General features: G+C 43.1%; 1 non-coding gene across 1 annotated transcript; it reads right to left on the bottom strand.

The window, feature by feature from the left end:
• Window positions 1–235: 235 nt before the first annotated feature.
• LOC119822053 lies at window positions 236–343 on the bottom strand. Its single transcript, XR_005286662.1, has one exon. It is a non-coding gene; the product is annotated as a U6 spliceosomal RNA (small nuclear RNA).
• Between the last annotated feature and the right edge of the window lie 24106 nt (window positions 344–24449).

The raw sequence follows: 24449 nt of genomic DNA, 5'->3' as shown, positions 1-24449 counted from the left end.
GAGAGAGAGAGAGAGAGAGAGAGAGAGAGAGAGAGAGAGAATATGAACCAGACACTGTAGTGGTAGTGCAAACCTCTCATCCCAGGACTTAAAAGATGGCGGTGGAGGCATCAGGAGTTCAAAGTCAACCTGGGTTTCACAGCAAGTTCAAGATTAGCTTTCCTAGATGATCCTCCATCTCAAAACAAACAAAGATACAAACAAACATCTCTGTCATCTCTGTATCGCTTTATTTAATTGTTGCTTTCTTTTCCACAAATTTGTGTGTCATCCTTGTTCAGGGGCCATGCTGACCTTCTTTGTATCTTCCCAAGTGAGCTTGTCTTAGAATGATCTTTTTTTATGGTTGAGACTGATGTCTATACTCACTTGACAGCTGTGTGTGAGCCCCTTGCTGGAACTACAGTTCCCTGATTTCATAGAGTGATAGTGAGAGTCTGCCAACTGCTATGTTTTGGTTTTCCAGTGCTAGATTTTAACATCTTTGATATTTTGCACTTTTGCATTGATATACAATAAGGGTATAATTTTTTTAAGTAGAGATAATTACCTTCATAAAGAGGGATACAATTTGTTTATCCTCAAATGATTTCCCTGGATCAGTTTGAAAGAGTAATTGTCCTTCGCTGTGATGGTTACTTTGGTTGGCAACATCTCTGAAAATTATGAAACTGCAATTCATATTAAATAAAAGAACACATCTCTTTATAGCCAACTGAACTGCTTCATTATGTGTTCGATGCCTGCCACCAATTGCACTTGGGTTTCTTAGAAATAATAAGCCCTAGGATTTTCTGGAAGAGGACTACCAAAGCCAAGTAAACAAAACAAAACAAAACAGAAAAACCAAACTGAATAGAAAGTAATACTTTGAATAATCTTGTGTGAGTGTGTATGTGTGTGTGTTTGTGTGTGTGTGTGCGTGTGTGTGTGTGTGTGTGTGTGTGTTTCATGTTTTGGTCTCATGTAGCCCAGGGTAGCCTCAAACTTACTTTGCAGCAGAGGATGACCTTGAACTCCTCGTTTCCACCTTCGAACTAAGAGGATTGTAGGCACGTGTTGCCTAAACCTGGCCTTTCCACTTGGTATTTTGTCAAGTGACCTTATCATTTTGGAACAAAGATTTTTTTAAAGAAGTAAGTGGGGGCCCCGCAGGAGTGACTCAGCGGTTAAGCACACTGGCTGCTCTTGCAGAGGGCCTGGATTCGGTTCCCAGTGCCCACATGGCAGCTTATAACTGTCTGTAACTCTAGTTTCATCACGTTCTAGGGATCTGGAACTTTCTGCTGGCTTCTATGGCCACTGAATGCCACATGCGGCACACTTACATACACTCATACAAATAAAATAAAAATAACTAAACCTTTCTTAAAAAGAAAAACAAGTAAGTGGATTTATATATGTTCAGGTTTACTTAAGTTCACTGAACAAAAGCCTGAGACTTCTGCACAGGGTACAAGCTCTTCCCCTGAAGCAGCACTTCCTGATAGCGACTGAGGTCCTCTCAAAGGGCACTGCCCCAGCGTGGAGGTCTCATTGCATCCAGACAGACTGGGGTATCAAAAAAGGACAAGAAGAATTCTCTTCCACTGTGTTATCTCCACTTCATCAAAGGCACAATGGAGACAGCAGGGTTGGCGGTCCGGCCCTCCAGACTCTGACACAAGCAGTCCTCAAACAGCAGCCTGCCCTGACTTGTAGATGGCCTGATGCTCTCTCGGATAAAAAGGGCCTGTGACTAAGGCCGCAGATAACAGGTGCCAGCCGTCAGACCCAGTGATTCATTGCCACTGGAAGTGAGCCGGAAGCGCTCTTCAGGTGCGGTTCTGGGTTGTGCATGAGCTAGGGTGGTGGCCAGGAAATGCCCAAGCGAGTTGACCAACACCGATGACAGAAATATGATCAGACAGACCCTCCTGCAGAAGTTTCTCTAGGGGCAGCTTCTCCACTGTTAGACAACACTTTGCTTTTGTCTAATTATTTATTCATTTACTTAGTATCTCAAGACCAGCTTTCATTCTAGCCAAAGCTGGCCTGGAACTCGGTAGCCCAGGCTGCCCTCAAGTTCCCCGCAATCTTCACCCTTCTCCCCCAGTGCAGAGATCACGGGTGTGTGCCATCTCACCCCCTCCCCCAAAGTCTTGAAAAGGAAAACCAGCTAGATATCCTGACGTATGCATGCAACCTCAGCACTTGGGAGACAAAGACAGGTTATTCACACCGTGTTCAAGACCAGGCCGATCTATCGAGCGAGTTCCAGGACAGCATGAGCTACAAGACCCCATTTCAATCAAACCAAGAGCAAGGCACACCTTCCCCCAACAACACAAGTCTGTGTGAAGCTGCTTTAAGAAAGAAAAGTGTCCCATTCCCAAGATAAACTGAAGTAAACCGAGATGAAATTCTGATGTTCCCTGTCATGAAGGGAAGGACAGGTTCCATTTGACTTGTGCAGCTGATCTTGTTGAAGAGCTTCCCCAGCTTTCCCTAGAGCCTGCCTTCTCATCTCGTGATGAGCTCTGCACCTGGTGGCCTCTGTCTGGACTTCATTTGCCTTGAAAGGAAAACTGCAGAGGAAAGCTAAGCCTCCCTCCCCCACCCCCAACAGTGGCTTGTACCGCAGCCTCCGCAGCCTCCGTGGGGAGGAGTCTGGGAGAGTGAACGTGGCAACTCAACAAAAGGAAGACTGTTTTTGGAATTCTGTGATTTTTCTAAGGACGTAGGCTCCTACTCACTTTCTAGTTCCAGGAACTAAATCAACTCTCTGTTTCTGAAGCTAGTTTCCTGGGCACATTTGGACAAAGGCCGGACTTATCTGATTCTAGAGGAACCGGCTGCCACTTGCGGTCCCTTTTCTCCTTGTTGGTTCAATTGGACACGGGATTTCTTTTCACTTCCTAAAGCACACTGTCTCACAGTGTGGCTCAGGGCCATTCAACAGCTGGAATGCTTTATGATAGGGACGTTTGGTTCTCCCCATTAAGTAATGTGGTCCTAAAATAGATTAAAAAGAAAAGCACAAAGCCCTTTGGCTCTCCCGCCTGGTTACAGGCAGCATAAACCTGGTTAATATACTTTCATGATTGTTTTTAAAGCAATCTGGTCCCTGGCAAAAGTCCTCAAAAGCATCACTGGGAAAAGATTATAAGTCATTTTTATATGTGTCAGGAAAAAGAATCTCTGCAGAATTAACATGGAGCTACCTATGAGGTTATCATTTTTACTAATAAAAATGTAAGGCCGTGTGTTCAGAGTGGAAATTGTTTTAATGTTAATTCCAGCATACAACAGACTGTAAACACAGCATTTGCCATGTTAGCTATCCCTGCTCTGTGTGAATTTTATAGCACATCTTGCAAAAGTTCACTTCAAAGGAACCTAGAAACGCTACCTGAGCTGGGGAGGAAGCAGGGAAACGGCAGGAATTAAGGACCCTCGTGGGCTGCTGGAGGAAATAAGAGACCCTTTGTGGCACCTCAGGGCCCATTACATCAGAGATCTGAGGTAAAGGGCTGACAGCCGGCAAGTTGAAGTGAAAGCTATTACTGAAAACAGTCACTGAGGTGTGGTAGAACTCAAGTTTAAAAGGCTTTCTGAGCTTGGAGTGGTCACGAACATGTGCGACAGCCATTATCATTATGACGACACTGTTCAAAGGCCCGGTGATGTATGTCACTGCGCCCTTTAGACTGCTGTTACTTACGGTTTATCTCAGTACTAGTAAGTACAAGAAATCCAATTAAACCAGCTCAGATTACAAAAAGGGGGCAGGTGACGCAGCAGCTGTCAGGGGCTGACTCAGTGTTGTTACGAACCCAAAACTGTTCTAAAAAAGAATGTCTGTGGCCAGGGGGTGGGGTTTGGGGGTGGCAGTTCAGTCACCAGAGAGATTGCTTTGTAAGTGTGAAGCGAGTTCAGCCTTCAGAACCCACATAAAAATGCTGATTTTGCTGGGAGATGGTGGTGGCAGCGGCACATGCTTTTAACCCCAGCACTCAGAAGACAAGAGGATCTCTGTGAGTTCAACGGCAGCCTGGTCTACAGCGTGAGTTCCAAGACAGGGCTACACAGAGAATCCTTGTCTTGGGGGGAAAATGCCGAATTTAGTGGCACATGCTTATAACACAGCAGCACCGGGGCTAGGGAGACAGACAGAATCTTGGGGCTTGCTGGCTACCCATCTAGCCTAGTTGGTGAGCTCTAGGCCAGTTATACTGGCCGGTGTTGCGTGTCAACCTGACACAAGTTAGAGTCATCAGAGGAAGGAGTCTCACTTGAAGAAATGTCTCAGTGAGATCCAGCTGTAAGGCATTTTCTCAATTGGTGACCAATGGGCCCAACCCATAGTGGGTGGTGCCATCTCTGGCCTGCTGGCCCTGGGTTCTCTAAGAAGGTGGGTTGAACAAGCCAAAGCAAGCCAGTAAGCAGCACCCCTGCATGGCCTCTGCATCAGCTCCTGCCTCCAGGATCGTGCCCTGTTTGAGTTTCTGTCCCGGCTTCCTTCAATGAAGAACAGCAATGCTGAACGTAAGGCAAAGAAACCCTTTCCTCCCAGCGTGCCTTTTGGACATAGTGTTTTGTCTCAGCAATAGAAACCCTGACTAAGACACTGGTGATGAAAGACCTGCCTCAAAGATAGAAGACAGCCATGTGCCACCTGAGGTTGTGCTCTGACCTCCATACACAGCTGCACATGCATAAACATGCACACCCAGATACACACAAAATAAAGGGGTGGGCGTGTGTTGTAATGAGAGGCCTACCGTTGACTGACATCTGGAGGTTTGCTCAGTTGGTTTCTATGTTACAGATTGAGGAAGGGCATTGTTTAGTGCCACCCCTGAGCCAGACAGCTCTTTATCATGCCAGCTGTGCCTGTCTTTAAGCATGCATCAGGCTCTCCCCTGTAGACTGCTGGCTTTCCCTCACAGAAGGAGGAGGGATGTGGTGCCATTGGACCTTCACCTGCTTATCTGGCCCCTCCTCCCAGCCATTTGTATGCAGTTCTTTCCTAATTTCATGTATCTCTGGGAGGGAAGAGGGCAAGCTGGGACCCCATTTAGATGGCTATAGGGAAGCCATCTTCATCCACGCTGGGTGAAGACTTCCTGATGTCCTGTTGGTAACCGGTAACAGCTCATGCTGTAATTAAACCCAGTAGGCTCACAGATTTCCCCAGGGTGGTCTCTGGGAGAGGTGTCCTTTGTTTTTTTTTTTTTTTTTTTTTTATCAGTACCTTGTCAAGGGTGGGTTGACATTATTCTCTTCTCCCACAGAGAAGGGATTTTAGTAATTCAGGGCGTCTAGTTGCTCTTCCACTGCTGTGACAAAATACCATGACCAAAGGAACTTATTAAAATAAATAAACAAAGCCAGTCGGTGGTGACACTCATTTTTAATCCCAGCATTCAGAAGGCAGAAGCAGGCAGATCTCTGTGAGTTCGAGACCAGCCTGGTCTATCGAGTGAGTTCCAGGACAGCCAGGACTACACAGAGAAACCCTGTCTTGAGAAACTAAAATCAATCAACCAATCAATAAAAACTCACAGTTCCAGACGGTTAGAGCCCTTGGCCATCACAGCAGGAAGCATGGTAACCTGCAGGCAGCCACAGCTCTGGGGCAGTAGCTGACAGCTCACACTGATCCACAAGCAGGAGACAGTCAGCAGAGCTAACTGTGAATGGCAAGGGCTTTTGAAATCTCAAAGCCACCCAGTGACACACCTTCAACAAGGTCACATCCCCTAATCTTTCCCAAACAGTTCCACCACCGGAAGATCAAGCATTCAAACACAGGAGCCTATGAGAGCCTTTTCCTTCAAACCACCACACAGGGTCTCTTGCTGAATCCAGTGTGCCTGGAGCTCCCTGTTTTGGTTACCCTTACTGATCAATTTGCCTGTCTTCCCAGCTAGGATTATAGGCAGGCCTCTACGCCCATCTGCCGTATATGTGGGTTCACAGTACACTGCAGGTGCCTTACCTGAGCATTCACCTCCCCATCCCTTCGAGCTTGTCTTAAAGGGACTGATGTGAAGATTGTGGGGTCACTGACAGTTACAGTATGTCTTTGCAGCCCAGACAAATTACTTGGAGCAATATACACAAGACTTGCCCCAGGAAAAACATAGATGTTGTTGTTAACAATTTGGGTTAAGCCCTTCATAGTTTGTAGTATAGAATAATTGTCAAGATACTGCTTTATCTAATTCCCTTTTGGAAAAAAAAAACAAAAAACACAACCCACATCACTCCACTGCTATTAGAGAGTTATTCTAAAAAGTATTTACATGAACGAGACAATTCATCCCAATTCAAAAGGGAGGTGGCTTTGGTGATTGCATTTGTATGAATACCTTGGAGGGAAACCGAGACTGAAATATGGTAAAATAGGGGACAATGGTTAAAACCAGTCTACTTTGACCTCCCTGGCAGTTCATAGGCAAAGCTCTCTTTAGAAGTATCTAGTACAAGGGGCATGTCAGGTATCTAAGAAGAATCTGGAAGTTTGTTGGACTCTCAAGGTGCTAGAGTTCCACAAGCAGGACAAAGGTGATAATGCCATTACTCAGGAGGCAGAGGCTGGAGGATTATGAGTTCCAGATGTGGCTCCATGCAAGCCCCCTGCCGGATTGGTTAAGATTTCCTCATTGTTGTGACCAAACAACTAACAGGAGGCTACTTAAGGAAGGAAGATTATTTTTTTGCCTTTTATTAATTAATTTATTAATTCCTATTTTTTGATTGTTGTTCCAGGGACTACAGTCCACCAGGGCAGAGAAGGTGAGATGACAGAGAGCAGAAAATGGCTGGTTATATTGTCTCCATGGTCAGAAGGCAGAAAATGTACGCTGGTGCAGAAGCGCTCAGCTTGCTTCCTCCTCTTTTTAAAATTACTTTTTGTTTATTGCTCTATTTATTTATTTAATGTGTCTGCACATGTGCCCTAGGGTTCCTATTGCTGTGAAGACACACCATGACCACAGCAACTCTTACAAAGAAAAATATTTAATTGGGATGGCCTCTTTCCAGTTTCAGAGGTTCTGTCCATGGCACCACACAATGAGACTTGGTGGTGCATCCTAGTACTTGGGAGGTAGAGCCAAGAAGACTGTGAGTTCAAAGTCAGCCTCTACTACATAGTGAGTTCAAGAACCAACCAAACAAAAAAACGAGAAGCATAAATAGCCGGAAATAAACGATAAGTCATGGACAACAGGACAAAGGTTGGGCTTCCTGTGGCACACTCAGATTCAAAGCAGCTTTGCTGTACATGTGAACCGTGCTTTACTTTCCAACCACTAGAAGCAGATAGAAAAGGAGGAGAAAAACGAAGCCAGAATCCTGTATTGACGGAGCGCAAGCAAATCATCCCTTCCACGCAAATCTTCTCGGTAGCTGTTTCTCATTGCATCACAGAGAAGTTTGTGACCTTGACCAGCTGAGCCCCCCCCCCCCCCGACTATAGCTCCTCTTGACAGGAAACACTGACATGAGGACAATCAGAAAAGCTGCTTCAGAGTTCGAGGCCAGCCTGGTCTACAAGAGCTAGTTGTAGGAAAGGCTCCAAAGCTACAGAGAAGCCCTGTTTCAAAAAACCAAAAACAAACAAACAAACAAAAAGCTGCTTCAGATGAAAGAAAGAAAGAAGGGAGGGAGGGAGGGAGGGAGGGAGGGAGGGAGGGAGGGAGGGAGGGAGGGAGGGAGGGAGGGAGGGAGGGAGGGAGGGAGGGAGGGAGGGAGGGAGGGAGGGAAAGAAGGAAGGAGGGAGGGAGGGAGGGAGAGAGGGAGGGAGGGAGGGAAAGAAGGAAGGAGAAGAAGGGAAGGACAAGTCATTTCTTCCCAAGCCTCAACAAAACCACCTTAAAAGAAATTTTTCTTCTCTTTTCTGAGAGAAGATCTCAAGTTTTCTTCAACTTCAGCCTGCCTCTTCACTTCCTGTACGGCTTCCAGTTATCTGCTGAGAGCCTGTGCCCAATTGAAAATGAAATGGAGTTGAGTGAATTACCCATGGTGTGCCCAAATAACGGAATGTCATTTAATGTGAAAACGAAAAGAGCTGCGACCGAGAGGAAACTGAAACGCATTTTGCTGTGTGTAAGAAGTCGTCTGGCTGCCGGGCGGCGGTGGCGCACGCCTTTAATCCCAGCACTCGGGAGGCAGAGGCAGGCGGATCTCTGTGAGTTCGAGACCAGCCTGGTCTACAAGAGCTAGCTCCAGGACAGGCTCTAAAAAAAGCTGCAGAGAAACCCTGTCTCGAAAAACCAAAAAAAAAAAAAAAAGAAGTCGTCTGGCAGACAGTGGTGGTGCACGCTTTTGATCCCAGTACTTGGGGCAGAGGGTGCTGGGGTAGAGGCAGACGAATCTCTGAGTCCGAGGCCAGCATGGTCTACAAAGTGAGTTCCAGAACAGCCAGGGCTACAGAGAGAAACAAAGTAAACAAACAAAAAAGAAGTTGTCTGAAAAGACAGAATGACTGCACAAGTCAATAACATTCTAAAAGTGCAAAGTCATTGATAGTGTGCAAAGATCAAGGGGTGCCAATGATTAGAAGGGACAGACAAACAGGCAGAGCCCAGATCTGGGGGACAGTGAAAATATCCTGTATCACACTGTCCTGGGGGTGGTCTGTGTCATTACACATCTATGTAAACTCAACAGAGTTTGTAGCACGAGCGTGAACTGTTACGTAAGGGTTGGTCATACCATGTGTCAGCGTAAATCATCGGGTACAACGTAGGTCCTCCTCTTGTGGGGCTGTTGACAGTGGAGGATGCCGTGTGTGGTGGGGGTGGAGAAGCACAGGAAAAATCTGGACCTTCCTCTCCACGCTGCTGTGAATCTAGAGCAGCTCTGAGAAGAAAATGTGTTTTTAGAAAAGGGAGAAATGGGGGCTGGAGAGATGGCTCAGGGGTTAAGAGCACTGGCTGTTCTTCCAGAGGTCCTGAGTTCAATTCCCAGCAACCACACGGTGGCTCACAACCATCTGTAATGAGATCTGGCGCCCTCTTTTGGCATGCAGGCATACTTGGAGGCAGAATGTTGTATACATAATAAATAAATAAGTCTTTTTAAAAAAAGGAAGAAATGTATTAAGAACCAATCAGCTGGGGCTAGAGCAACTCAGTGGTTAAGAACACTGGCTGCTCTTCCAGAGGACAGCTTATAGCTGTCTGTAAGTTCGGTTACATGGATCCAACACCCTCTTCTGGCCTCTGAGGATGTTAGGCATGCACATGAGATGCAAGACATACACACAGACAAAACCTGTACACATGCAATTAATTAATTAACTAATTTAAAAAGAACCAAGCCAACCCATCAAAATCGGGATCTCTGAATGGAGGAATCACAGAAGAAAGTCAGAAATGGCTCCTGATTGACTCATATTGAAGAAGTTGGCTTTTTATAGTTTTGGTTTTTTATTTATTTATTTGTTTGTTTGTTTAAGACATGATCTCATTCTGTAGCCTTGGCTGGGTTAGAACTTGCTTTGTAGACCAGACTAGCCTCAAACACACTGAGATCCATCTGTCTCTGACTCCTGAGTACTAAAAAGTGTGCAAGTCAGGTCCAACAACGTTTTACATTTTAATTTGAATCTCAACAAGCTCAGTTTCCTACCGAGAAAAGCTTTCCTAAGATATGTAAATGCTAACTAGTACATGATATTCCAGACCTGAGTGTCCCAGATATTAACTCACAGGATAGATGCTTTCGAGACTGAAAGACTTAGAAATCTTGATCTAAAAGAAAAATCAAAATTGTTTTATAGCATTGGGACTGACTATACTTTAATGGCAGCTTCTCAGCCCTTAGAAAGAATAATAAAATTACCCACTAAAGGCGACTTGAAACAAGTGTTCCCATGACTAATGAGATGACGACACTAATGTACCCCTGAGATGAAAGACAGGCTATAAAAACATTACTGTTGTAATTACTGTTATTTCACACACACCAGAAACAAATGCAAGGGCTATACCAGTTTCTTTTCTTTTCTTTTTTTGATAACATAATGAAATACCTGAGGGAGGCTAACTTTATAAAGACAAGAGAGTTAGTAATAATAATTTCACAGTTTTGGAGGTTGAAAGAGTCAACAGCATGATGCAGACTCCGGCAAGGGCCCCACTCGGCTCCATCACCTCTGGCAGGCAGCCACAGTAGAGGGAAGAAGTCACATCTTGAGACAAGAAAGCAGATGGGTGAGTTGGGGCATGCCTATGATCCCAGCATTTGGGAAGTAGAGGCTGGAGGTGAAGAGTTAAAGATCAGCCTTGGCTACATAATGAGTTCAAAGCCAGATAGTGCCCTGTGAGGGTTGCCTCAGTAAAATTAAAAAATGGCAGGGAAGCAGAGAGACTGGGACCTCTTTTTGGATGATAGTCTCTAAATTCTCAGAACCTCCTTGTAAAAGGTCCCGCCTTTTACAAGTCTCTCTCTCTCTCTCTCTCTCTCTCTCTCTCTCTCTCTCTCTCTCTCTCTCTCTCTCTCCGTTTTCATTTTTAGAAAAGATTTATTTATTATGTATATTGTGCTCTGCCTGCATGTACATTGCACACCAGAAAAGGGCACCAGATCTCATTACAGATTGTTCTAAGCCACCATGTGGTTACTGGGAATTGAACTCATGACCTCTGGAAGAGCAGCTAATACTCTTAACCTCTGAGTCATCTCTCCAGCCCTTTTACAAGTTTCTTAACCATCTCTTAGTACCACTGCCCTGGATGGCAGCTCATGCCTGTAATCCCAGCATTCAAATGGTGAAGGTAGGAGAATTGAATGTTTGAGGCCAGCCTGAGCTACACAGTGAGTTTCGAGCCAGCCTGGGATACAGAGCAATTTCCATCTCAGCCACCCCCCACACCACACACACAAAGGCAACTAGAACACAGGAAGCTGGAAACAAGTTGCCCAGGTTACAGGGCCTGCGAGGGGCTGAGCTGGTTCCTGGGGACTCAGAATTGCCTGGCTGAGTGTTGCCTGTGGTCTTGCAGAGGCTCTTGGTCCCTCCTATCCCTCTCTGTCCTCACAAGACTGACAGTTTCTATGGAGACAAGGCCAGAGTGATAGAATTGGTGTCAGTTTAGGGAGCATTCCTCTCCTCTTTTCCGGAGTCCAAGATTTGGCTCCCTTTTCCCCTTGAAGGAGGTTCAATCCTAGGAAGCTCCCTAGTCTATACAAACAGCTTCTGGCAGGCAACCCTTGTTCTGACTGCCTCTGTGCTGGCCTGCAGAATCAGCCATCCTGTTATGATTTACTGGCTTGGTCTGTCACCTGGGTACTGTGTCCCTTTAAAAGACAAGCCCTGCCTTCTCCCAACCCCTCCCCTTCCACAAACTGATATTCCCCCCCCCCACCGCACCACAGCCTATGCTCTCTCTTTCCATCTCTCTCCTGAAGAGGTGCATGAGCTCGCTCTCTCTCTCTCCTCTCTCTCTCCTCTCTCTCTCTCTCTCTCTCTCTCTCTCTCTCTCTCTCTCTCTCTCTCTCCTTTCTCTTGCATCCATCTGCAAACATACACAAAATAAATAAAATATATTAAAAAACTAAAACTTCAAAGTTTATGCTTTAAAAAGCTGTTAACATGATTTGGGTGTCCCAGTGTATGGCTGATCCCCTTAATATGTTCCCACAGAGCACTGAAAGGATGGACTCTGGCCTCTTCTTAGGAATCTAGCAACCACAGGGGTCCTAGCCTCATGACCTCAGCAAACCCTGTCAAAAGTGAGTTTCTGGTACTGCACAGATGATTCAGTGGATGAGCGCTTAGTGATCTCTCTATGGAGCCGAGTTGGCTCTAGCACCCTCATGCAGCTGCTCAGTCAGTCACCTGTAACTTCACCCCAGGGGACTTGATCTGTGCCTCTTCTGGCCTCTGGAGGAACTTACACACACATAGCATATGCACGTAGGCACACATAACATAAATTAAAATAAATATTTCTGTAAAAAGTGAGTGCCTATAGACCTGACTTCAAAAACTAGGGGAAAACAAGACCAGGGATGCCATGAAGAAACCACGGGAGGATGCATGGATGCCACCAACGATGCTTGTTGGGCTCTGCCTTCATTCGTTACAGTGTGGGTGATAATTGTGTCCTGCTTTTGTTCCTGCCTTATATAACAGAATTACTTTTGGGAGCCGAATGGGGTTCATATTGGTTCTTAACCCCATTCCCTTCCGTAAAAAGCTGTGACTCATTTCATGTATTTCATTGAGCTACGGGGAGCCAGGGAGACAGAGGAAGTGGACCTATAAGCAGGGTCTAAACACTAATGAAGAAGCTGGAGGGCTGGCAAGGAAGCTGAATCTAAAGTTGTTCCCAGCTTTCTGTCCTTATTCTTCTTTGTGTAGTCCTTTGTCCCCATCTGTGTCTGAAGCTCACAAGATAATAGGTTTGCTTTGCTCACAATGGGCATTGCTAAGAAATCACATGGTGCCTAGTTCATAGTGAAATTTCAATAAATGGGTCTGAGTGAATGAATTATATCTCCTTTAATGTCATGGACTGAGGTTCTGATTGGATGTTTGGCACTCTGCAAAATACCTTTTGAAATTTGCCTCTATTACAGTTATTAGTTGGCTTTAAAAATACATACATACACATATGCATAAACATTGTTTTTATGTATATAGGTGGTGATTTTGAACACGTGAATGCAGGAATTTTTAAAAGAAGATTTCATGGGGCTGGAGAGATGCCTCAGAGGTTAAGAACACTTTTTATCCTTGAAGAGGACCCTAGTTCAATTCCTAGTACCCACAGGGTGACACAGAGCTATCTGTAACTCCGGCTCTAGGAAATCCAATGCCCTCTTCTTCTGTGGGTATTAGGCATTAATGTGGTATACATATATGCAGGCAAAACATTCATACACATAAAATAAAATAAACCTAAACTATAAGAAAGAAGGACCAAATCCCCTGGAGGTAGAGTCACAGGCCTTTATGAGCCTCCCAACATGGTTGCTAGGAACGGGGGGTCCTCTGCAAGAACAGTAAGCACTCTCAACTACTGAGCTATTTCTCCAACACCCCCTTTTTGAAATGGGGTCCCATACATAGTCCAGGCTGAGATTGAGTTTAGCTTGTAGCCAAGGTCAGCCTTAAATGTCTGATTGCCCTGCCTGTCCTTCAAGAGTGCTGGAATGACAGGCAGGCACCACCACGCCCCACTCAGTAGTATTTTCCTCTCACCATACAGACTTCAGACTTGGCTTAGGATGAATTGTTTGCCTTTTACACTTTGCTGAAGGATTTGGACCCTTTCACTGTCTCAGTATCATCCCAGACAAACATTATTCTCCATGAGATCCAGCAAGAGCTTGGTTATTAAGCCCGTTGGATAACTGGCTATACATTTTATAAGTTAGATACAAATATCACCGATATCAAGTGAGTTCTATAGTATAACTGTCACTGCATGGCATCACCTTTCCATTATCATATTTATCACTTTATCTTCTCAAGAAAAAATAGCATTTTGAGAGGCTAGAGAGATGGCTCAGGGGTTAAGGGCATTGCCTGCTCTTCCAAAGCTCCTGAGTTCAATTCCCAGCAACTTCATAGTGGCTCACAACCATCTGTAATGAGGTCTGGTCTGTAGGCATACACACAGACAGAATATTGTATATATAATAAATAAATAAAATTAAAAAGTAGTATTTTGATTGCTGTTTATGTGGAAGCCCCACTTCAGACCCATATCTCTCTCTTCAGATCCTGCCTCTAAGAAAGCCTGCCAAGCAGCATCTCCTCCAGAGGGTATTTAAAGCCCCCTCTTTGAAAAAACCCTCACGGTTTCCCCTCTTTCCTGAGATCACCTGGGAATGCTTTGCTCAGATTAAAACCTGGACTTTAATTTTGATTGATTGGCTTATTGCATTGGTGGAGTTACCAATGCAATACCGGGACATATTTTTACTTATCAATTACTATCAATAACCGTGGAGGAAAAGTCTTAAATTACAACGGAAAAGCCCAAATAGCATCCCAATCAGAATTTGTCCCCAGGGTATTTATGAGACTCAAGTGATATATCATCTTTACGAAATGTTTAAAATTGAAGGGAAATTGTGTGAGCAATGTTATCTGAAGTACTAATTAAATGTGATCATTCAGCCATATGAGTGTATCGGCTTACCGCTATTTCCCTGGCATTCTGGAGGCCAAGTAGAAGGATCTCCCAGAGTTCAGGACCAGCCTGGGCTACAGTGTTCCAAGAGAGCCTAAACTTTTTGACATTCTGTTTGACAGTGAAAGGAAGGAAAAGAAGAGAAAGAAGGAAAGAAAGATCTCCCAATAAGACTATTTTTTAAAAAAAAAAGTAACAGTATTACTAGGCTCGGCTACAAAGTGAGAATTTACAAACAAAAGTATAAGTAATAATATAAAGACACTGTGTTTAAGTGAGATATGATGTTACATGCTTATAATCCTAGCACTTGGAAGAGACAAAGAAAGACCTGGAGTTCAAGACCATCCTGGGCTATAGACACCCTATCTGAAACAAAATGTATACCATGTCATCTTCAGAATTTCATAAAGAAAAAGTATATGTTATATTAAATTGGAATATTAAATATTGGTATATTTAATATTGCTATATTATACTAATATTTAATAAGCTGATAGATAAAATAGGTAGGGTTACAGGAGCAGAACATAAACAGGTGGTCAAAACAAGGTAATCCTGGGGGATTATATAACCTTTCAAAACAAAGGTAGGGTAGCAAGATGGTTATGAACAACTTATTGAAACACAGGTAGTACCGCACCAATTGTAGTTCAAGTTACAGGGGGTAAATAGCCTCAATGTTAGGCTTAAAAGCCATCTTATAGTAAAGCCTAACATTGAGACAGGCTGGTTCTTCAGGACCAGTTCTTAGAAGTCTAGATCCTGATACCAGGCCTAGGAGAGTCTGGGCCAGTCTGCTCCTTCCTTCCTAGTCAGATTTTCCTGAAGACTATATTAGTCCCATAAAGAGAATTTAACTTTTCAAAGAACAGGCATTTTAGTTCGTGTGTGTGTGTGTGTGTGTGTGTGTGTGTGTGTGAGTGTGTGTGTGTGTGTGTAGGTAGGTAGGGATGGGGAAGCAGTACTCATCAGAACATTGACCACAATATAGCAAGTCATGTTAATTAAAATAATTCCAGGCCAGCCACCTTGGCTGGAGCAGTTCTGGGAAGGTAAACTCCACAAGAACAGTAGCCTATCCAGACAGGGACATTTGTGGAAGCAGGACTGGCAACCAACCTAGGCCAGAACAGGCCTAAAATGGCAAAGTCTGTGGGAGCAGGACTGAGCCAGTGACCAAAGCCAGAGCAAGCCTAAGAAGACAAGTTCTACAGGAGTGGGAGTGGGAATTGATCCAGACAGGGACCTTTGTAGAAGCAGGACTGAACCAGCGACCTGGGCCAGGGCAGACCTAAGACAGCGAACTCCTTAGGAGCAGGTGCAGGGGAACAACTGTGGAGCAAGTGGGCCAGAGCCAGGGACCACTGCAGGTCCAGGCGTGAATCTAGGACCTTCAAAGGAGTAGACCTGAGCCAGGACCCTTGCGGGTTTAGGTCTGAGTCTGGGACCTCTGAGGGAATAAGCCTGAGCCAGAACATCTGCAGGTCCAGTCATTGGTCTGAGACCTCCTAGGGAGTAGGCAGGAACCAGAAACCTCTGTGTGTCCAGGCATGAGTCTGGGACCTCTGAAGGAGTAGGTCTGAGCCAGGTCCTCTGTGGGTCCAGGCACAACCAAGTCTGGGATCTCTGAGGACCAACCTCAAGACAGGGACCTCCAGAGGAGCAGATCCAGACCAGGGATGTTTATAGAAACAGGTCTGAGCTGGCAACCTAGACCAGAGCTGGCCTGAGACAGCAAACTCCACAGGAGTAGAGCAAACCCCGGAAGCACTGAGTGACCTTCAGGAACACGAACTAACCAACCAGGTAACTGGACCCGTGGCACTGACTTTACCATGAAGAACAACCATCTGAGTCTTGAATCTACTGGCACCTAGAATTAATCACCAGAGTCACAGACAGCCCCAACCACACCAATTAGAGAAAAAGATGAGTAGACAAGGTAAGAACACACACAACACCACAAAGAGCAACACAACAACAGTAAAATCTTGAGATACTACAACAGCAAGACTTAAACAACCAAATATAGATGAAGCAAAGGAAATGACCTAAAAAATAACTTCAGGAGAATGTTTGAGACTCTTATAGAGGAAATGAAAAATTCCTTCAAAGAAATGGAGGAAAAGACAAACAAAAAATTGAAAGACATCAGCAAATCCCTTAATGAAAACCAAGAAAAAGAAATCAAACATATGAAAGAAACTATCCAAGACTTGAAAACTGAAATAGAGGCAATAAAGAAAACACAAACTGAGGGAATTATAGAAACAGAAATGAGAAAACGACCAGAAACCACAAATGCAAACATAAACAGCAAAATACAAGAGATGGAAGAGAAAATCTCAAGCGCTGAAGATACAGTAGAGGAAATAGACTCATTAGTGAAAGAAAACATTAAATCTAACAAAAGTTTTACACAAAATATCCAGAAAATATGGGGCACTATGAAAAGACCAAACCTAAGAATAATAGGTATAGAAGAAGGAGAAGTTAAACTCAAAAGCACAGAAAATATATTTAACAAAATAATAGAAAAAACTTTTCTAATCTAAAGAAAGATATGCCTATGAAGATATAACAAGCATACAGAACACCAAATAGACTGAATCAAATAAAAGTCGCCTCACTATATAATAATCAAAACACTAAACATACAGAATAGAGAAAGAATATTAAGAGCTACAAAGGAAAAAGGCCAAGTAACATATAAAGGCAGACCTATCAGAATTACACCTGACATTTACATTGGAGACAATGAAAGCCAGAAGGTTGTTGTCAAGCATTAAGCAGACATTAAGAGACCTTGGATGCCAGCCCAGACTACTATACCAGCAAACCTTTCAATCACCATACAAGGACAAAACAAGATATTCCATGACAAAACCAGATTTAACCAATATTTAGCCACAAATGCAGCCCTATACAAAGTACTAGAAGAAAAACTCTAACCCAAGGAATTTGGCTACATCAACAAAAACAGACAATTGATGGTCTCAGCAGCAAATCCCAAAGAAGGGGAAAACACACAAAATAATATCATCAATAACGAAAACCAAATTAACAGGAGATAGCAATCACTGGTCATTAATATCCCTTAATATAAATGGACTCAACTCACCTATGAAAAGACACAGGCTAACAGATTGGATATGAAAACAGGATCCATCCTTCTGCTGCATACAAAAACACACTTCTACCCCAATGACAGACATCACCTCAGAGTAAAGGGTTGGGGAAAAAATTCCAATCAAACGGACCTAAGGACCAAGCTGGTGTAGCTATCCTAATATCTAACAAAATAGACTTCAAACTAAAATCAATCAAAAGAGACAAAGAAGAACATTTCATATTAGTCACAGGAAAAATTCATCAAGAGGAAATCTCAGTATTGACCATCTATGCCCTGAATACAAGGACACCCTCATATGTTTAAATAAAACACTTCTAAAGCTTAAATCATACATTAAACCCCAAACATTAATAGTGGGAGACTTCAACACACCCCTCTCACCACAGGCAAGTCAGTCAGACAAAAAAATGAACAGAGAAATAAGAGAACTAACAGATGTTGTGACTCAAATGGACTTAACAGACATCTATAGAACATTCCATCCAAGCATATAAGAATACACCTTCTTCTCAGCACCTCATGGAACCTTCTCAAAAATTGACCGCATACTCGGTAACAAAACAAACCTCAACAGATACAAAAAAATTGGAATAACCCTATGTATCTTATCAGATCACCATGGCCTAAAACTAGAATTCAATAGCAATACTAATTCCAGAGAGTTCACAAACACATGGAAATTAAACAATGCTCACCTGAATCATCAATAAGTCAAGGAAAAAATAAAGGGAGAAATTAAAGACTTCCTAAAATTCAATGAAAATGACCGCACAACATACCCAAATTTATGGGACACAATGAAAGTAGTGTTAAGAGGAAAGTTTATAGCACTAAATGCCTCCATAAAGAAGCTGGGGGCCGGGGAGAATCCCACACTAGTGAATTAACAGAACATTTGAAAACTTTAGAACAAAAAGAAGCAAACTCATCCAAGAAACTAGACGGCAGGAAATGGAAATAATCAAATTGAGAGCTGAAATCAACAAAATAGAAACAAAACAATACAAAGAATCAATGACACAAAGAGTGGTTCTTGGAGAAAATCAACAAAACAGACAAACCTTTATCCAAACTAACCAAAAGGCAGAGAATATACAAATTAACAAAATCAGAAATGAAAAGGGGGACATAACAACAGACACAGAAGAAATACAGAGAATCATCAGGTCATATTTTGAAAACTTGTACTCCACAAAATTGAAAAACTTAAAGGAAATGGACAACTTTCTGGATAAATATTTCTTACCAAAATTAAATCAAGACCATATAAACAAATTAAACAGACCTATAACTGCTGAAGAAATAGAAACAGTCATCAAAAGTCTCCCAACCAAAAAAAAAAAAAAAAAAAAGCCCAGGACCAGATAGTTTCAGCTTAGAATTCTACAAGACTTTCAAAGAACTAGTACCAATACTCCTCAAATTGCTCCACACAATAGAAACAGAAGGAACACTGCCAAACTCTTTTTATGAGGCTACAATTACCCCGATACCCAAACCACAGAAAGACATTACTAAGAAAGAGAATTACAGACCAATCTCACTCATGAATATTGATGCAAAAATACTAAATAAAATACTGGCAAATCGAATCCAAGAACACATCAGAACCACCATCCACCATGATCAAGTTGGCTTCATCCCAAAGATGGAGGGATGGTTCAACATACAAAAATCTGTCACTGTAATCCACCATATAAGCAAACTGAAAAATAAAAACCACATCATCATCTCATTAGATGCTGAAAAAGCTTTCAACAAAATACAACATCCTTTCATGATAAAGATCTTGGAAAGAACAGGGATATGAGGAACATACCTAAACATAATAAAGGCAATATACAGCAAGCCAACAACTAACATCAAACAAAATGGAGAGAAACTCACAGAGATCCCACTGAAATCAGGAACAAGACAAGGTTGTCCACTCTCTCCATATCTATTCAATATTGTCCTTGAGGTCCTAGCTAGAGCAATAAGGCACCAAAAGGAGATCAAGGGGATACAAATCAGAAAAGAAGTCAAGCTCTCGCTATTTGCTGATGATATGATAGTTTATATAAGCAACCTCAAAAATTCTACCAAGGAACTTGTGCAACTCATAAACACTTTCAGTAATGTAGCAGGATACAAGATTAACTCAAAAAATCAATAGTCCTCCTGTACACGGATGATTAAAGGGCTGGGGAAAAAATCAGAGAATCAACACCCTTCGCAATAGCCACAAATAGTATAAAATATCTCAAGAGTAACTCTAACCAAACAAGTGGAAGACTTGTATGACAAGAACTTTAAATCTTTGAAGAAGGAAATGGAAGAAAACACCAAAAAGTGGAAAGATCTCCCATGTTCCTGGGTAGGCAGAATTAGCATAGTAAAAATGGCAATCTTACCAAAAACAATCTACAGATTCAATGCAATGGCCATCAAAATCTCAGCAAAATTCTTCAAAGACCTTGAAAGAATGGTACTCAACTTCATATGGAAAAGCAAAAAACCCAGGATAGCCAAAACAATCCTGTACAATAAAAGAATTTCTGGGGGTATCACAATCCCTAACTTCAAACTCTACTACAGAGCTACAGTACTGAAAACAGCCTGGTATTGGCATAAAAACAGACAGGAGGACCAATGGAATCGAATCAAAGACCCAGATATTAATCCGTACTTTCAAACACCTGATTTTTGACAAAGAACCAAAAAATATCAAATGGAAAAAAGAAAGCATATGTAACAAATGGTGATGGCATAACTGGATATCAATATGTAGAAGAAAGAAAATAGACCCATATCTATCACCATGCACAAAACTCAAGTCCAAATGGATCAAAGACCTTAACATAAAGCCAGCCACACTGAACCTCATAGAAGAAAAAGTGGGAAGTACACTTGAACACATTGGCACAGGAGAGCACTTCCTAAATATAACCCCAGTAGCACAGACAATGAGTGAAACAATTAATAAATAGGACATCCTGAAGCTGAAAAGCTCCTATAAAGCAAGGACATGCCAACAAGACAAAATGACAGCCACAAGAACTATGCAAACATACATGCAGATAAAACACTTCTATATATAATATATGGATTTCAAAATATTTTTAAGTGTATGCAACAGCCAAGAAATAACTGCTAATTTTTTACTTTTTGTTATTTACCCTTCTGGACATTTTCAAAAAATTTATTTAAAACATTTTTCATTTATGTGTACACATAATGTGTCTGTGTGAATGCATGCCAGGTGTGTACAGGTACCTGCAGAGGCCAAAAGATGGTGTCAGATCCCTTGGAACTGGGGTCACAGATGGTCGGGAGCTGTCTGATGTGGCATCTGGGAACTGGGCTTGGATACTCTGCAAAGGTTCCAAGCATTTTATCTTTTCAACCCAACCTTCTATACATTTTAAATAACCACTTCACTCCTCAGGCTCTTTTCTTGGAGCACAATTATGAATAAAATCTGTGTTATGACTAAAATACAATGGGAAGTAATAGGATCTTGTTGTAAATGGTCTATAGTTAGATTTCTGTCCTTCATGGCTGAACCAAGAAGAATGAAACTAACTGAAGAATCCCTTTAGCAATCTTTCCACTAAATTTTATAGTTTATGTTTTTAGATTCTACATCTTCACAGTAATGTTTTTAAAATATGTGCTCATAAAGAGGGCCTGGTTTTTATTCTTCTCTTCAGTTCTTGCACCTGTACTCCCCAACCCCCGGGGGTCCAAGCTAATTCTTCTGTACCTTTTAACTTAAAATATTATCCGTGGGAACAGGGACTTTCTGTTCTTTTGGAATCCAAGAATTAAACACTAGTGTTTGAAGTGGGTATTTATCTTTTTCCTATGTAAAACATTTTTTCTCGGTCAAATTGAATGTCTCCTGATTTCAGTGCAGTGTGAAGGACCATCAAACTCCATGTTCGTAGCTCTAAATAATTTGTATCCAGTTTTCAGTGGTCTGGTAAGCAGAATTTATTAAGCAAGGAGCCATTCAAACTCAAAAACCTTCTGTAGGGTTCTATAGAAAACCATTCAGGACGCTTTCTGCCGCGGCATCTCTGTCTACTCCAGGAAAGTCTTTGAAAACATCGTAGAAGGCTGGCAAGGTGGCTCCTCAGGAAAAGACATCAACCGCCCAGCCAGACAAATCTCAGTGCTGCCCTTGGGACCCAGACACTGGAAGGATATAACTGACCCCACAAATTGGCCTTCTCTGACCCCCACCTTCATGCCCTGATTGGTACTCAAGAGCCTCCTTGAGTACACAGAGAGAGAATAGATATATGGGTTTTTGTTCAACTAAGGGCCTAGAGAGATGACTCAGTGGTTAGAGTATTTACTTTTCTTCCAGAGTCGGTCACAGCACCCGTGTCAGGCAGCTCACACCCACCTGTAACTCAAGCTCCAGAAGGTGGGCACCTCTAGCCCCCATGAGCAACCGCACTCACACGCATATGCCCACACACAAACCCACATAGACGGGCATAACTGAAATACCCTACTTTTGCCAGGACGGTGGCTTATACCTGTAATCCCCTCACTTGGGAGGCCAAGGCAGGTTTGTAGGCAAGGAAGAGATAACATTCATTGCATTAATTAGGACTTTTTGCAATGACGAACAACTCTAATTTAGACAGTGAAGGGGATTTGTTGGCTTACATAATTAAAAGTCCACAAATATATACCCTTTCGATAAAGTCTGAGCTCAGAGATCATAGAGAAAGTCTCTTCTCTTCTGGCTCTTGTTTCTGCTGGGAACCCCACCACCCTCCATGTCTCTGAGTGTCTCCGGGTAGCAAAATAGTCGCAGGCTTCTTAGACCTCCTGCCTTCACATCATACTTCCAGGGTATCTAGCTCCTTCCCAAGCCTCAGACTTTATCCTCTCTCATGAAATCAGATAATCAAGCAGCGTGAAGTGGCTCATACCTGTAACCTCAACTCCCAGTAGGCGGGGGCAGAAAGATAGCTCTTCTTTAAGACTAGCTTCAACTACGGAGGAAGAACCTGTCTCAAAAATGAAAATAAAATAAGTAAGCCAGGCAGTGGTGATGCACACCTTTAATCCTAGCAATCGGGAGGCAGGGGCAGAGGCAGAGGGCTCTCTTGAGTTTGAGGCCAGCCTGGTCTACAAAGAGAGTTCCAGGACAGCCAGGGATACACAGAAAAAAACAAAAACAAAACAAAGAAGAAAAAAGAGGAAAAAAAAAAGAAAACAAAGTAAATAAACTCAAAAGTGTACTTTTCCAATCCCTGAAACCATCATGGCAGGTGTCCCTCTCTTTGACTATGAAAACGTTGAAACAATGGACCCACGGAATTGGCGTTTGCCCAGGAATCTCATGGCAGGGAAAGCGAAGGCTGAGCCTGGTATCAGCCAGAGGAGGAATCTGACTAGTGGGGAAAGGGAGTCCCGCAGTTCTGACCACTTACCTGAGGACCTGCCAGGTGAGACTAGCGCTGAGACCATGGTGGGCGGGGCTACAGCTCCACCGGGACCGCTCAGTTATGCGCAGCTTCTGCTTTGTCTTCAAACCTAGACCTCATGCCAGAGTCACGAAGATGGACCTGTGACCATTGGCACTCCTTATTCATCCTAACACCTTCCTTTGCTCCCCACTATGACTTGTCTGTTTAATTAGCCTACCTGAGACAGGGGTCCAAGCCTAGCTCGCTACAACTTTCACCACCGAGGTTCTGACCCTAACCATTTCAGTAACATCCTTCCTGAAGCATTCTTTTCAGGAATGGGCGAACAATCTTAGCTTAGCCACTTTAGCCCTGTTCCCAGAAGGAGGACTCTCCCTTGGTAGAGCTACAGTCCCCGCCCTCGCCTATTGACGCAGGATGGGATAATGGATGGAGAAGGAACGCATATGATCCCCTTTCTCTTCCTGTTGTTTTTTACTCTTAAGCTCTTTATTCTTTCATCTTTTGGGGGGGGGGTGCTGCCACCCAGTTCCCAAATAAATTATATACATGGACGCTTATTATTACTTATAAATGCTCAGCTTTAACTTGACTTGTTTCTTGCCAAGTGTTTCTTCACTTTAAATCATCCTGTCTACATTTTGCTTCTGGATTCTTACTTCTCTCTTACTTCTGTAAATCTCACTTTCACTCTTGATCGTGTAGCTGGGTGACTGGCCCCTAATGTCCTCCTCCTTGATCCCTCTTGCTCTTTCTTCTCCTCCCAGAGTTCTTCTTCTATTTATTCTCTCTGCTGCCAGCCCTGTCTATCCTTGCTCCTGCCTCACTATTGGTCATTCAGCTCTTTATTAGACCAATCAGGTGTTTTAGACAGGCAAAGTAACACAGCTTCACAGAGTTAGACAAATGCAACATAAAAGAACACAAAACATCTTTGCATCATTAAAACAAATGTTGCACAGCATAAACAAACATAACACACCTTACAATAATATTCCACAACATCTTCCCTTCATATTTTCTTCTCTGTTGCCTTCCTCTGGAGGCTTGAGGATGTAGAAAATAACTGCCCTGGCAGGGTTATAGTAGATCACACCCATATCCCAGCAGCACTCAGAAGGTTGAAGCAGGATGATTTCCGGGAGTTCAAGGCTAGCCTGGACTACAGGATGAGGCTGTACAGATGTTGGAAGCCTGTTTTCTCCTAGATTGGTGCCTTTAGAGTATGAAGCATGTCGTCTCAGTTTCCAAAAAGTAAGACAAGGTGAGTAACTGTGTTGGTTTGAATAAAAATTGGCCCCCATAGGCTCATTATTTGATGCTTGATCCACTGCTGGTAGACTGCTTAGGAAGGATAAGGAGCTGTGTCCTTGTTGGAGGAGGTGTGTCACTAGGGGTGAGCTTGGGGGTCCCAAAAGCCCAGTCACTATCTCTGCCTCCTGTCTGTGGATCAGAGAGATGTAAGTTCTCAGCTGCTGCTCCAGCACCTTGACAACCAACCTGCTGTCATGCTCCATGTCACGATGATAATCATGAACTAATCTTCTGAATCTGGAGGCAAGCTGCCAATTAAATGCTTTATTTTATAAGTTACCTTACTCATGTGTCTCTTCACAGCAATAGAATAGTAACTAAGACTGTATCCTTCTGTTCCTCTGAGTCATTCAACTATGATTTATATTACTTCGTGTGAACATTCAATATGCATCTCTGTGCCTCCTCGTGTTGTGCTTTGCTTCC

This window comes from Arvicola amphibius, chromosome 8 (assembly GCF_903992535.2).
Source record: "Arvicola amphibius chromosome 8, mArvAmp1.2, whole genome shotgun sequence".
NCBI lineage: Eukaryota > Metazoa > Chordata > Mammalia > Rodentia > Cricetidae > Arvicola > Arvicola amphibius.
Note: the sequence above shows the minus strand (reverse complement) of the source record. Positions and strands in the feature narration are given on the sequence as shown.